We start from the raw sequence: 15,073 nt of genomic DNA, 5'->3' as shown, positions 1-15,073 counted from the left end.
CCGATAAAGAAAAGGCAGCACCGCCAACGAAAAGGAAGCACATTTGGAAGCACCGACAACGAAAAGGCAGCACCATCGACGAAAAGGAAGCACATTAATTTGTCATTGACTGCAATATTCATTGGTTCCAATATTCATTGGCTCCAATATTCATTGGCTCCAATTTTCAATGGCTCCAATATTCTTTGACTCCAATATTCATTGGCTCCATCAGTCATTGACACCTACAGTCTTTTGGTTCCAAAAGTCTTTTGGCCCCAAATATATTAGGCTAGAATTCTTCGAGTCTAAGAGACTATGAGACCACATGGCTACGAGTCTAAAATGATCTAGCTGGTTACGAGTTATACATGGCTTGCGAGGCTACAGAGATACGAAGTTTCTAGTACACAGGTTTACATGACTGCGAGGATACAGGACTACAAGTCTGCAAGAGTACTTGACTACGAAGGTACTCGTCTACATGACTCCAGTTACCGCATCTGTCTTCGACAGAATTTTCTCTTTTGCTCCAACTGCTCCATCAGCATTATGTTATAAGATTACAAGGCCTCTTGCTTACGTAGCTTCAAGTCTACGAGCCTCCAATGCATCATGACTACGAGACTACGAGCCATGAGGTTACGAGTCTATGCGATTGCGAGTCTTCTAGGTTACGTGATCGCGAGGCTATAGGACTACGAAGCTTCCAGAACGCATGGTTACGAGACTGCGAGGCTACAATTCTACGAGGTCCCAAGACATCCTGGCTACACGACTACGAGCCATGAGGTTACGAGACTACGTGACTACGAATCTTCAAGTTTACGAGACTGCGAGGCTACAGAGCTACGAAGCCTCTAGTACACAGGTTTACGTGACTGTGAGGATACAGGACTACCAGTCTGCATGAGTAATTGACTACGAAGCTACTCGTCTACAAGGCTACAATTACAGCATCTGTTTTCGTCAGAATTTTCTCTTTTGCTCCAACTGCACCACCAGCATTATGTTATAAGATTACAAAGCCGCTTGCTTATGTAGCTTCAAGTCTACGAGGATACTTTGATACGTAGCTTCAATTCTACGAGGTCCTAAGACTTCATGACTACGCGACTTCGAGCCATGAGGTTACGAGATTACGTGACTACGAATCTTCATGTTTACGAGACTGTGAGGCTACAGAGCTACGAAGCCTCTAGAAAACGAGTTTACGTGACTGCGTGGATACAGGAATACAAGTTTGCATGAGTTCTTGACTACGAAGCTACTCGTCTACAAGGCTCCAATTGACACATCTGTCTTCGATGGAATTTTCTCTTTTGCTACATCTACACCATCAGCATTATGTTATAAGATTACAAAGCTACTTGCTTACGTAGCTTCAAGTCTACGAGGCTCCAATACATCATGACTAAGAGACTACGAGCCATGAGGTTACGAGACTATGCGATTGCAAGTCTTCAAGGTTACGTCATCGCGAGGCTATAGGACTACGAAGCTTCCAGAACGCATGGTTACGAGAATGCATGACTAATTGGCCGCATGGCTACGAAACTTTATGTCTCTAACTGACTACAATAGCACTATTCAGTGGTGAGAGTTAATTTATTTCATGCAAAGGTACTTGCTGCAAGCAGTTCCGCTTTTCAACATCAGATGACGTCACGTTTTGCTTGCAGGTAAAATAATATTTATTTATTTTATGCGGGATGCGGGTTGTTCACTATCGATCGCATAAGAAGAATGGCATCGATAGTCTTCAAGGAGAAGGAAGTTCGTCCTTCCTGCTAGTGCTTCTCAGATTTCTCACGGTCCGCCATATTGGATTGCGACGTCACGGCTGCCATCTTGGATGGGTGTGACTTTGACCTTTGACCGAAACCGCAGGAATGATCGCAAGCACTCGGATTAATCATCAAAATATTGATATGAATAATCAGGAGCACACGGAGAAAACCATCATAATATTGGCAAGAATAATCAGGAGCACACAGAGAAAAACGACACACGTTTTCTTTGATATCATAAAATTACAGAAAAAAATATTTAAAAATAAAAATAAATTAATAAAAAATTTAAAATAAAAACAAAAAATACATAAACAGATTCTGCTAGCTTGTAAACTTATCATTGTTGAGCAAAGATAGAGTTCTAGTACAAGCCAGAATTTTATGTATTTTTTGTTTTTATTTTAAATTTTTTATTAATTTATTTTTATTTTTAAATATTTTTTTCTGTAATTTTATGATATCAAAGAAAACGTGTGTCGTTTTTCTCTGTGTGCTCCTGATTATTCTTGCCAATATTATGATGGTTTTCTCCGTGTGCTCCTGATTATTCATATCAATATTTTGATGATTAATCCGAGTGCTTGCGATCATTCCTGCGGTTTCGGTCAAAGGTCAAAGTCACACCCATCCAAGATGGCAGCCGTGACGTCGCAATCCAATATGGCGGACCGTGAGAAATCTGAGAAGCACTAGCAGGAAGGACGAACTTCCTTCTCCTTGAAGACTATCGATGCCATTCTTCTTATGCGATCGATAGTGAACAACCCGCATCCCGCATAAAATAAATAAATATTATTTTACCTGCAAGCAAAACGTGACGTCATCTGATGTTGAAAAGCGGAACTGCTTGCAGCAAGTACCTTTGCATGAAATAAATTAACTCTCACCACTGAATAGTGCTATTGTAGTCAGTTAGAGACATAAAGTTTCGTAGCCATGCGGCCAATTAGTCATGCATTCTCGTAACCATGCGTTCTGGAAGCTTCGTAGTCCTATAGCCTCGCGATGACGTAACCTTGAAGACTTGCAATCGCATAGTCTCGTAACCTCATGGCTCGTAGTCTCTTAGTCATGATGTATTGGAGCCTCGTAGACTTGAAGCTACGTAAGCAAGTAGCTTTGTAATCTTATAACATAATGCTGATGGTGTAGATGTAGCAAAAGAGAAAATTCCATCGAAGACAGATGTGTCAATTGGAGCCTTGTAGACGAGTAGCTTCGTAGTCAAGAACTCATGCAAACTTGTATTCCTGTATCCACGCAGTCACGTAAACTCGTTTTCTAGAGGCTTCGTAGCTCTGTAGCCTCACAGTCTCGTAAACATGAAGATTCGTAGTCACGTAATCTCGTAACCTCATGGCTCGAAGTCGCGTAGTCATGAAGTCTTAGGACCTCGTAGAATTGAAGCTACGTATCCAAGTATCCTCGTAGACTTGAAGCTACATAAGCAAGCGGCCTTGTAATCTTATAACATAATGCTGGTGGTGCAGTTGGAGCAAAAGAGAAAATTCTGACGAAAACAGATGCTGTAATTGTAGCCTTGTAGACGAGTAGCTTCGTAGTCAAGTACTCATGCAGAATGGTAGTCCTGTATCCTCACAGTCACGTAAACCTGTGTACTAGAGGCTTCGTAGCTCTGTAGCCTCGCAGTCTCGTAAACTTGAAGATTCGTAGTCACGTAGTCTCGTAACCTCATGGCTCGTAGTCGTGTAGCCAGGATGTCTTGGGACCTCGTAGAATTGTAGCCTCGCAGTCTCGTAACCATGCGTTCTGGAAGCTTCGTAGTCCTATAGCCTCGCGATCACGTAACCTAGAAGACTCGCAATCGCATAGACTCGTAACCTCATGGCTCGTAGTCTCGTAGTCATGATGCATTGGAGGCTCGTAGACTTGAAGCTACGTAAGCAAGAGGCCTTGTAATCTTATAACATAATGCTGATGGAGCAGTTGGAGCAAAAGAGAAAATTCTGTCGAAGACAGATGCGGTAACTGGAGTCATGTAGACGAGTACCTTCGTAGTCAAGTACTCTTGCAGACTTGTAGTCCTGTATCCTCGCAGTCATGTAAACCTGTGTACTAGAAACTTCGTAGCTCTGTAGCCTCGCAAGCCATGTATAACTCGTAACCAGCTAGATCATTTTAGACTCGTAGCCATGTGGTCTCATAGTCTCTTAGACTCGAAGAATTCTAGCCTAATATATTTGGGGCCAAAAGACTTTTGGAACCAAAAGACTGTAGGTGTCAATGACTGATGGAGCCAATGAATATTGGAGTCAATGAATATTGGAGCCATTGAAAATTGGAGCCAATGAATATTGGAGCCAATGAATATTGGAACCAATGAATATTGCAGTCAATGACAAATTAATGTGCTTCCTTTTCGTCGATGGTGCTGCCTTTTCGTTGTCGGTGCTTCCAAATGTGCTTCCTTTTCGTTGGCGGTGCTGCCTTTTCTTTATCGGTGCTTCCAAATGTGCTTCCTTTTCGTGGGCGGTGCTGCCTTTTCTTTGCCGGTGCTTCCAAATGTGCTTCCTTTTCGTTGGCGGTGCGGCCTTTTCGTTGATGGTGCTTCCTTTTCGTTGTCGGTGCTTCCAAATGTGCTGTCTTTTCTTTGGCGGTGCTGCCTTTTCGTTGTCGGTGCTTCCAAATGTGCTTCCTTTTCGTTGGCGGTGCTGCCTTTTCTTTGTCGGTGCTTCCAAATGTGCTTCCTTTTCGTTAGCGGTGCTGCCTTTTCTTTGTCGGTGCTTCCAAATGTGCTGCCTTTTCGTTGTCGGTGCTTCCAAATGTGCTGCCTTTTCGTTGTCGGTGCTTCCAAATGTGCTGCCTTTTCGTTGTCGGTGCTGCCTTTTCGTTGTCGGTGCTTCCAAATGTGCTGCCTTTTCGTTGTCGCTGCTGCCTTTTCGTTGTCGGTGCTTTCAAATGTGCTGCCTTTTCGTTGTCGGTGCTGCCTTTTCGTTGTCGGTGCTTCCAAATGTGCTGCCTTTTCGTTGTCGGTGCTGCCTTTTCGTTGTCGGTGCTTCAGATGTGCTGCCTTTTCGTAGTCGGTGCTTCCAAATGTGCTGCCTTTTCGTTGGTGGTGCTGTCTTTTCGTTGTTGGTGCTTCCTTTTTTGTTGATTGTGCGTAGTACAAAATGTAGTGATTGAATATTTACTAGTTTATCACCTCTTGGTGTTACTAAAATATTTTACAAGGTTACTTGGTCCTTTAGAATGTATAAAAATGTCACGATGGATTACGAAGGTCATGTGGTCCTGAAATGACTAGCCTATACGTCTGATAATGACATGACTCGGTCTCATGGACTGAAGGCAATTGATCTATATGTGTGGCTTTGTACATGAACGGCTTATATGTTATTCAGATTAATGAAAAATTAGACTTTCATAATAGGCTAATCGGCACTGATTTAATTCGTTGGTCCGGTATATTGACTTGAGTTGATTTTCGTAGAGTGAATGATTAATAAACTCCGCGAAAGGTAATGGAAAACAGAACCTAACATTTATTTAAAAATTAGTTACAACTGTCTCTGGTCAAGAATCGAACCGTGGACAGGGATCCATCGATTCGATTTGTAAGTTAATGAGTGATTTTTTTGATGAATTTTGGATTTTTTCCCGCTTTTCTAGCTACATTATTACATGATTTCAAGATGGCGTCCGAATTTTAAGATGGCGGTGGGCACCTCGGTAATAAATGATTACTGCACTGTAGCAGGTTAAAATAAAATTAACCAGATGTAAATGTACTCTATAATATGAGTACACACACAAGATGACGTACTCCAGCAGTTGGTCGCTCCTGGTAGCATGTACTGAACATTAAATGTCGGGTCCATGATGGTCGACAAGGACAAAGTAAAATTTCAAGGTCAAGGTCAAATTTCTTGGTCAAGGTCAAATTTCAAGGTCAAGGTCAAATTTCAAGGTCAAGGTCAAATTTCAAGGTCAAGGTCAAATTTCAAGGTCAATGTCAAATTTCAAGGTCAAGGTCAAATTTCAAGGTCAAGGTCAAATTTCAAGGTCAAGGTCAAATTTCAAGGTCAAGGTCAAAGGTGTGGTGACCAGATAATTATACTACATGGTATCGGCACACTCTAGCATACGAAAACAAGATGGCGGTCTCCAGCAGATGAAGACAAGATGGCGGACATGATTTCATACCAGTTGACGGTATATACTTTGGTATTGGTGGTGGTAGATCAGTCTAGGTAGCTTTCATGGAGGAAGGATCGACTGTTTACTCTCGTCGGGAATCGAACCAAGGACGTGCATCGATATAATCAAACAGAATTCAAATACGTTAATTTTTTGATGAATTTTGGAATTTTTTTCATTAAAATCGGATAATAAATAAAGATTTTCAAGATGGCGTCCGAATTTCAAGATGGCGGACATGATGTCATACTACCTGATGGTATATGTGCATTGACATAAGTGGTGGGGGTCAGTCTGCCTGCGTCCACTGTGAGGGTTGGATCGGTCGCCATTTTTATTTTTTTTTGCCTCTGTCGGGTTCCAACCGAGGACTCCGAACTCCGTGTCGTTTATGTAATTTTTTATAAATAATTTATTAAATTTATATTAAGTGAATTTTTTTATAAATTTAAAAAAAAATCGTTAAAATCGGATAATAAATAAAAAAGTTAAAGATGGCGGCCGTAACGAAAATTGCAACGGTGACGTCATAATTCAAAATGGCGGAAAACACATCACCGGAATTTTCGAGAACACACAATGACGTCATACAAAATGGCGGATTCAAGATGGACGCCGTGATATACTTGTCCCGTTACGTTATGCCCGTTACGCTGTGTCCCGTTACGCTGTGTCCTGTTACGCCGGCTGCACGCACGAAAAAGTGTCACGTTACGCTTATCCAAGATGGCCGCCATGACGTCAGAATCCAAGATGGCCGCCGTGACGTCACAATCCAAGATGGCGGACACCGGCACCGGCACCAGCGCCTGGCGCCTGATCTCGGACCGTCATTCACATACTACTGGTGGCCACCTTCTAAAGAAAATTACCTCAGTCATTCAAGCCATTTTGGGCATTTAGGGACAATCTTGTAGTACAAGGTAGCTTAGTTTTCAAAAACAAACAAGTAGTCATCCGTACACTAATGAGGAAAGATATTCTGCAGCATATTTATTATAACCACATGGGAATTCAAAAATGTAAGCTTCGCGCTAGAGAATGTGTGTTCGGGCCTTTTCTTATGAAGGAATTAACTGATTTAGTGAGTAACTGTACTGCCTGTAGAGCAATCAAAATATGAAGAGTAAATAAAGTCAATTGAATAAAGAAACTCCACAGAGGCCACGGCAGATCCTAGGAGCCGATATAATGCATTATTGTGGCGCTGACTATCTCCTGGTAGTAGATTCATATTCTAAATACCCAGAGCTAGTACAATTGAAAGACCTCAGTTGTGTCCACACTGTTACACAATTGAAGTAAATTTTTGCCAGACATAGCATTCCAGAGGTATTGTATACTGACAATGGTCCACAATTCCGGTCAGCTGATTTCACACAGTTTGTCACAGCGTGGAACTTACAATATAAAACTTCCAGCCCCATATATGCGCAGTCTAATGGGTTGATTGAACGTCTCATCCAAACGATAAAGAAAATGTTGAAAAGAACAGTAGGAGAGGAAGGTAAGGACTTAATGTTAACACTACTGGGATATCGAAATACCCCGATTGGTACACACCTACCAACACAACACAGCTGCTTTCAGTAGACATTTGAGAGGTTTGTTGCCCTACCAGCAACAAATGTTTCACCCACAGATACAACAAAGCATAGTTCCTGAATTAATCGATAGGCAGGTGAAACAACAAACAAGTTACAACAAAAATACTAGAGAACTGAGGCAACTCCAGGTAGGGGATACAGTGCTGGAATGGAAAGGGGATGGTTGGCAGAGAGGCCAAATATCCAAAATATTGGATAGACCACGTTCATTCAGAGTAAGGGTGGATTATGGCTATGATATAGAACGGAATAGGAAACACCTCATTCTGGATAGTAACAATACTCCGTTGGTGAGGTGGGGATATGGGGAAAGTAATATGAATCAAGTAGAAGGGGAACAAGATAGAGGGGTAGTGGCAAAGAGAAGAGAAAGTAACCAAAGTGAATTTCGGGGATTTTGTGACAGAGATCAAAATATGCCTATAACAATAGGGCTTTGGGTGACCCCCATAGACACCGATACAGAGGTCCAACATAACGTAAGAAGTGAAAACCAATTGTCGACTAGTGAAGCTCGAATAGTTCATACGAGGTCAGGCAGAGTTGTTACAAGGCCTGGCTATCTAAAGAATTATGTGTAAAAAAAAACATGAATGTTAAGGATAAGATAAGGATGTGTATTTTTGATGTTTTTTTTAGTTCTTTTATCAACAAAAAAGGGAGATGTTGTGTATGTTATGTATCAGTCATCAGTTATGAATCAATTGAAATGTGGTGCCCTGCTTGTGTAATTGCAGTGGGTATAATGTCTTCGTCTGTAAGAAATGATGAATGTGTTTTCAATTGTTAATCACAAAATAAGGGAGTTGTTATGTATGTTATGTATGTTATGTATATCTTTGATATCATGTCTATGGAAGACACAGGGGTAGTCGATTTCCGGCACACAATAAAGATGGCTAGATTTACGGGTGTGTGTGGTTAATTTACCAAGCCCTCAACATCAGACACAACAGCGTATTCTCTAGAAAAATTGTGTGCTTCGCGGTGCGTAAAATAACTCGCCTGACAGCCTGAAAGCAGATTTACTGCGGTAAGAATAGGTACTTTATAATACTTAATTAAGTCCCAAGTTTTTGGTGAAGAGATTCGTCAAATTCAAAAGTGGGAGGGGAGGGAGCGGCAGGAAACAGACGCGCATGTGACTGCGTGGTAGAAAGTTTACTTGTTTCATCTGTTGGTGCTAAAAGTTTCGATCAAAAACGAGTTTTAATTTTGCAAGGTAGACCCACGCCAGACATGTCGTGTATGGTAACAAATGCTAAATCAAGCGGTGTGCATGCAAAAGACACTTCATATCTAATTTTTACAGTTCGCACAAATGGCTTACTGCTTGTAAACAAAATTTTAAACTGTACTGTTGGCCTTGCTTAATGTTTACTAATGAGAAAGGAGTTTGGAATAAGAGCGGTTTTAGTGACATGAACAATTTTCATAAAGCAGCTCACAGACATGAACTCTCGCAGACACATATCAGGCGTATGTTATCTAAAGATGTTTGGGTTCAGTCGTGTTCATCTGGATCCAAACGAATAACTCCGCGCTGATGACAAAAAACACAATGAGGCTGTGGACCGAAACAGAGAAGTTTTTAAACGTTTGATTGATATCACTATGTTTCTCGGGCGACAAGATCTTGCGTTCCGAGGTCACGATGAAAAAGAGTGTTCCTCAAACCGCGGTAATTACATAGAATTAGTGAAATTGTTAAGCAGTTACGACCCAGTATTAGACTCACATTAGGAATCTTCTAAGGTTTTCACAGGTTTGTCTAGTAACATACAATATTATATAATAGAAATTATTGCCGAAGCGATTGTAATGGAAATTAAAACACAAGTTAGTCAGACTCTTTTTGTAGCACTAATCCTTGACGAAACGACTGATTTTGCCAACATGTCGGAGCTTGCATGTGTACTGCGGTATGTAACGAATGAGGGTAACATCGAAGAGAGATTCCTCGGTTTTACAAACATTAGTTCTAACAGATCAGCAAAAGCACTGGCAGAGCACGATTTTAAGTTAGTCGATGAGTATAACTGTGGCGAAAAATTGGTTTCTCAAACATACGATGATGCTGCTGAGTAGTACATAATAGGGGCTCCGGGGACAGGGTCCAGGGGGTGGATTGAAGATTGTTTACATTCTGACGCTACGGCGGCCATGTTGGATTGGAACATCACGGTGGTGCAAGCGTACAATGAGCGTGACGGGAAACAGCGTAACGGGACAAGTAGTACCGTGACCTTGTCCTTTGACCTTGACACCGGCTGCCATTTTTGATCCGCCATCTTGGATACGCCATCTTGGATACGCCATCTTGGATGACGTCATTTTGTATTCTCGAACATACCAGTGTTGTGTTTTACGCCATTTTGAATTATGTTTTCACCGTTGCAATTTACGTTACTTCCGCCATCTTTAAAATCTTTATTTACTTGCAAATAAATTAGGAAAATAATTTGATATTAATAAAAAAATAAACTAATAAAATTTTAATAAAAAAAATAAAATAAATAATTATGACACGGAATTCGGTGTCCTCTGTTCGAACCTGTTGAGAGCAAAAAAATAAAAATGGCGACCAACCCTTCCCTCACAGTGGCTGCAGGCAGACTGACTCCCACCACTTTTTTAATAACATATAAATCATCATCTAGTATTATGTCATGTCCCCCATCTTGAAAATCCGTAATTTTAATGCTATATATTCGGGGAAAATTTTAAAAATCATTAAAAAATTAATAAATCGAATTAAATGATAAAAATCTTAAAAAACACTGTTGTTATTTAAATTATAGTTACGGGTGCCATCTTTAATATCTGTAATTTTAATGCTAGATATTCGAGAAAAATTCCAAATTTCATCATCAAATTTACTTATTAGAATACTGATTGATAAGTTCGATTCCTGTCCTTGCTTCGAAACCGCTAAGAGCAAAAAAACAACAGATCCTTCCTCCACAGAAGCCATCTACAGACTGATCTACCACCACCAATACCAAGGTATAAAGGTATATAACATCAGCCGGTATGACGACATGTCCGCCTATTCTTGTATTCATCTGCTGGAGACCACCATCTTGTTTTCGTCTGCTAGAGTGTGCTGATACCATGTTAGTATAATTTTCTGGTCACCATACCTTTGTAATCGACTGTTGGCATTGAAATTTGACCTTGACCTTGAAATTTTACCTTGACCTTGAAATTTGACCTTGTCCTTGAACTTTGACTTTGTCCTTGAAATTAGTTTAACTTTGAAATTTGACCTTAAGCTTGAAATTTGACCTTGGCCTCGAAATATAACTTTTACTTTGAAATTTGATCTTGAACTTGAAATTTTACCTTGACCTTGAAATTTGACCTTGGCCTCGAAATTTGACCTTGACCTTGAAATTTGGCTTGACCTTGATCGTTGACTTTAACCTTGACAACCATCATTGATCCGATATTTTATGTTCAGTACATGCTACCAGGAGCTACCGCCTGCTAGTGGTCATTGCCACCATCCTGTTTTCGTCTGCTGGAGGACACCATCTTGTGTGTGTACTCATCTTACCATTATGCTAGTTTAATTCTAACCCCCTACAGTGCAGTAATCATTTATTATTAATGAGGTGCCCATCATCATGAAATTTGGGCGCCATCTTGAAATAGTGTATTTAGCTAGAAATGCGGGAAAAATTCCAAAAATCACCAAAAAATCAATTATTATTTTACCAATTCATTAGATCAGTTCCTGCCCATGGTTATATTCTTGTCCAGTGACAGTTGTAACTAAATATTAAATAATTTTTTAGATTTTGTTTTCCATTACCTTTTGCGGAGTTTATTAATCATTCACTCTACGAAAAACAACTTAAGTCAATATACCTGACCATCGAATTAAATACAGTGCCGATTAGCCTAACATGTAAGTCTAATTTTTTCGATAATCTCAATAACCTATAATCTCTTCATGTACAAAGCCATCCATACATATAGACCAAGTGTCTCCTCACCATGAAACCGGCTCATAAACAATATCAGGCATATATACTAGTCATTTCCGGACCGCATGACCTTCTTCGTCGTTAGCTAATTATATTCAATTAGACCATCGTGGCATTTTTATACAAACTAAAGGACCAAGTGACCTTGAAAAATATTTTAGTAACACCAAGATGTTTTGAAATAGTAAATATTCAGTCAATGCATATTTTACGACGCTTGTGCCGCAAATTAGGAATTTCGACACGTTTTTTTTTATATTTTATTATAATTTTAAATTATTTTTGGTAATTTTATTTGCTGTATAATTTGGTTACTAAACAGTGATTTACACTTTGTTAGGCTGGTGTACTCCCCTAAGTTAAACTTTGTGCCAGTAGTCTGAAGCACCTTTCCCAGAGACGTATCTGATATTTTGCAGATCAAATACTTTGTTGGCAGTTCGCTTAAAATTTCCCTCGCTTCCAGGCACGTCCCAGTCCTGTAACGTTACTTCACTTCATGACTAAAACCGCCTACAGCAGCTCTGGACGAGCTGTTACAATTTCTCAGAGGCGAGCTGACCATAGCTTTTACTGTCACAAATACGTGTTAGGTTCACTCCCCTGGAGTCACGACATGGATGCTTGTTCCCAGCGTCGTTGCGTTTTCTCACCCCCCCCCCCTTACACCACCCCCCTTATCATACGGTTCAAAGAATTCGCCTAAGTCCAATGACCAGTCATACACCCCAGCAGACAGCGACCGTCTCCAAGGACGCCTCGCATAAAAAATGTGTGTGCCAAGATGGACCACCCGACGACATCTCGCGGCAGAAACAGTAACTTATTATCTTGGCCGCCAGAGTTTAGCACTAGCCTGCGCCCTTTATTCCCTTGGTAAAGCAGATGTCTTGGGCGTGTCGATTCTTTTTTATTTCAGACACCTCTCAACAGGTAGCCCTAAAGTCAACCAGTGCTACCAACTTCGATACATCATTCAGAGTTTTTTTATGACTCCCACTCGGAGAACTTCGGAACCTTTCGGTCCGGACTCCCAGTACCCCCCCCCCCCCCCCCCTACACTTTTGATAGAACAGTTACTTTTAATTACGAGACGTGGTTCTTCGAGAGACACTTCGCGTCGCGACTGCAGACGGACCGTTCGCGAATATCGGCGGATCGACTAGACACTGCAAGACTTCCATCCGGCTGCAACCGACTATGTAGTCGCTTATATAAGGGATGCTATCCCTGTATTTTTTTTAGTAGTTTAGTCCGTCTGCATAGTACAAAATGTAATAGTTATTTTTCTTTTAATTTTTTTTTGTAATGAAGAAAACAACCGCGCCCAGCCGCGTATTCGCGGGATCCAGTTCCTGGCTGGCGACGCATCGGTAAACAGAAGCCAACTCCCCTGTCTGACAGGGTCCGAGAGCCGGACGCCGAATTGGCATTTTCATCTCCATATTCAACAGGACACAAGCGCCCTGGCATCATGTACCCGCGTGAGCTCTGGGAAACGAAGCCCTGACCTCCGGCGCTACCGTATTGTTCAACCTTTTTTTGAACTTTCCTTAATTACGCCGTCAAACAAAGTTAATCATACAATAATAATTTCTGGACTTTATGCAAATACCTATACTGGGATGGTTTAAATATATTTGTATTTTTTTATTGGTTTATGTATTTTTAGTAAATGAAACTTTGATAATTACATGTACGGCCGGCCAATTTTGTTTGGATATACCTGAGAGCTGTTTAAGAATGTAATTAATATTATATGTTTATATATTTTTTAACATCTGTTATAAATTTTTCTTTAATAAATTTGACGTAATTATATACAGATGGAATCACAGCTTGTTTTTGTTCATTACTAATAACATTGTGAAACCTAAAGATCCACCCAGCAAGACAAAAATGGTAATCAGACCGTGGTTTGCTGCTACAAAAATAGTAGCAGTTAGCTTGGTTTGATCCTTGCTACACGCGCAATCAACAAAAAGGAAGCACCATAAACGAAAAGGCAGCTCATTTTGGACGCACCGTCAATGAAAAGGAAGCACATTCTACAAAACGAAAGCTCATTTAACGAAAAGGAGGTACATTCTCACGTACATTCAACTCGGTAGGATCCGATCGTCAATTTTAAGTTAGGATATAATGTCTCCATCAGTCTATGAATCTATCAGTTTGTAGTTCCATAATTCATTGTCTCCAATATCCATTGACTCCAATAGTCATTGGCTCAAATAGTCATGGGCTCCATCAGTCATTGGCTCCAATATTCAAAGTCTCCAATAGTCATTGGCTCCAACAGTCATTGACTCCAACAGTCTTTAGACTCCAAAAGTCATTGGCCTCTACAGTCATTGGCTCCAACTGCCTTTTTGTTTCAACAGCTCCAATGTTATTTTGCTGGAATGCTACGAGTCTAAGAGACTATGAGGCTACAAGGCTACGAGTCTAAAAGGATCTAGCTGGTTACGTGTTATACATGGCTGCGAGACTGCATGACTAAAAGATCGCATTGCTACGAATCTGCATGTCTATGAAGCTACAATAGAACAAGTCTACTCGACTCGAAAAGCTCCAACATCTCCAACATGCTCCAAAACTAAAAAATACAAAAAATTCTTGTCTGTACTAGAACTGTAACTTTACACAACAATGAGAAGTTCACAAGCTAGCAGAATCTGTTTCTGTTGTTTTCGTTTTTATTTTTTTATTAATTTTTTTTTGTAATATTATGTAATTAAAGAAAATTGAGGCGGTTCTCTCCGTGTACTTCCGCTTATTCTTGTCAATATTATGGTGGTTTTCTCCGTGTGCTACATATTATTCTTGTCAATATTATGGTGATTTTCTCTGTGTGCTCCTGATTATTCTTGTCAATATTTTTGATGGTTTTCTCCAAGTTCTTCCGATTATTCTTGACAATATTTTGATAGTTTTCTTTTAGTGCTTCTCATAATTCCTGACTAGACATCTGATGGTTTTCTCCGAGTGCTTCTGGTTACAGATGAGAAATTGATCTCGGCATGAAGGACTTTTTACCTAATGAGTTATTTCATTTTATCCTGTGATGCAATAAATTGTTAATTTCTGGTACTAAATCAGAACTTACAACATTTTTTATTAGGTGGATTTCAAAAAAAAAACATTATTCAGTCCAAATAAAAAAATCTGATAAGACGGATGAGAAACACTTTCACGAAGGACGAACTTCCTTCTCCTTGATGTTTAGCGAAGCCTTCCTGCTTTTGCGATCGTTAGTGATCATCCCGCATCCCACATAAAATAAATAATATTTACCTGCAAGCAAAATGTGTCGACATCTGTTGTTGACAAGCAGAACTACTTGCATCAATTTGCTTTGCATTAGATAACTTTAATCTCGCTGATTAAATATTTAAAAATTATGTTTAAGAAATGGTTCCAATTGTAAAACTGTCAGTTTGTATCTAACATTATTCACAGAAGCTACCATGGATCATGGTTTGTTATCTGCAGCTGAATCGGAAGGAAGCCGCTGTAGATACTGTGGCAAGGATTTTATCATGAT

The sequence above is a fragment of the Bacillus rossius genome, chromosome 16, assembly GCF_032445375.1.
Source record: "Bacillus rossius redtenbacheri isolate Brsri chromosome 16, Brsri_v3, whole genome shotgun sequence".
Taxonomy (NCBI): domain Eukaryota; kingdom Metazoa; phylum Arthropoda; class Insecta; order Phasmatodea; family Bacillidae; genus Bacillus; species Bacillus rossius.
The sequence above is the reverse complement of the archived record's forward strand: the minus strand, read 5'-3'. Positions refer to the sequence as shown.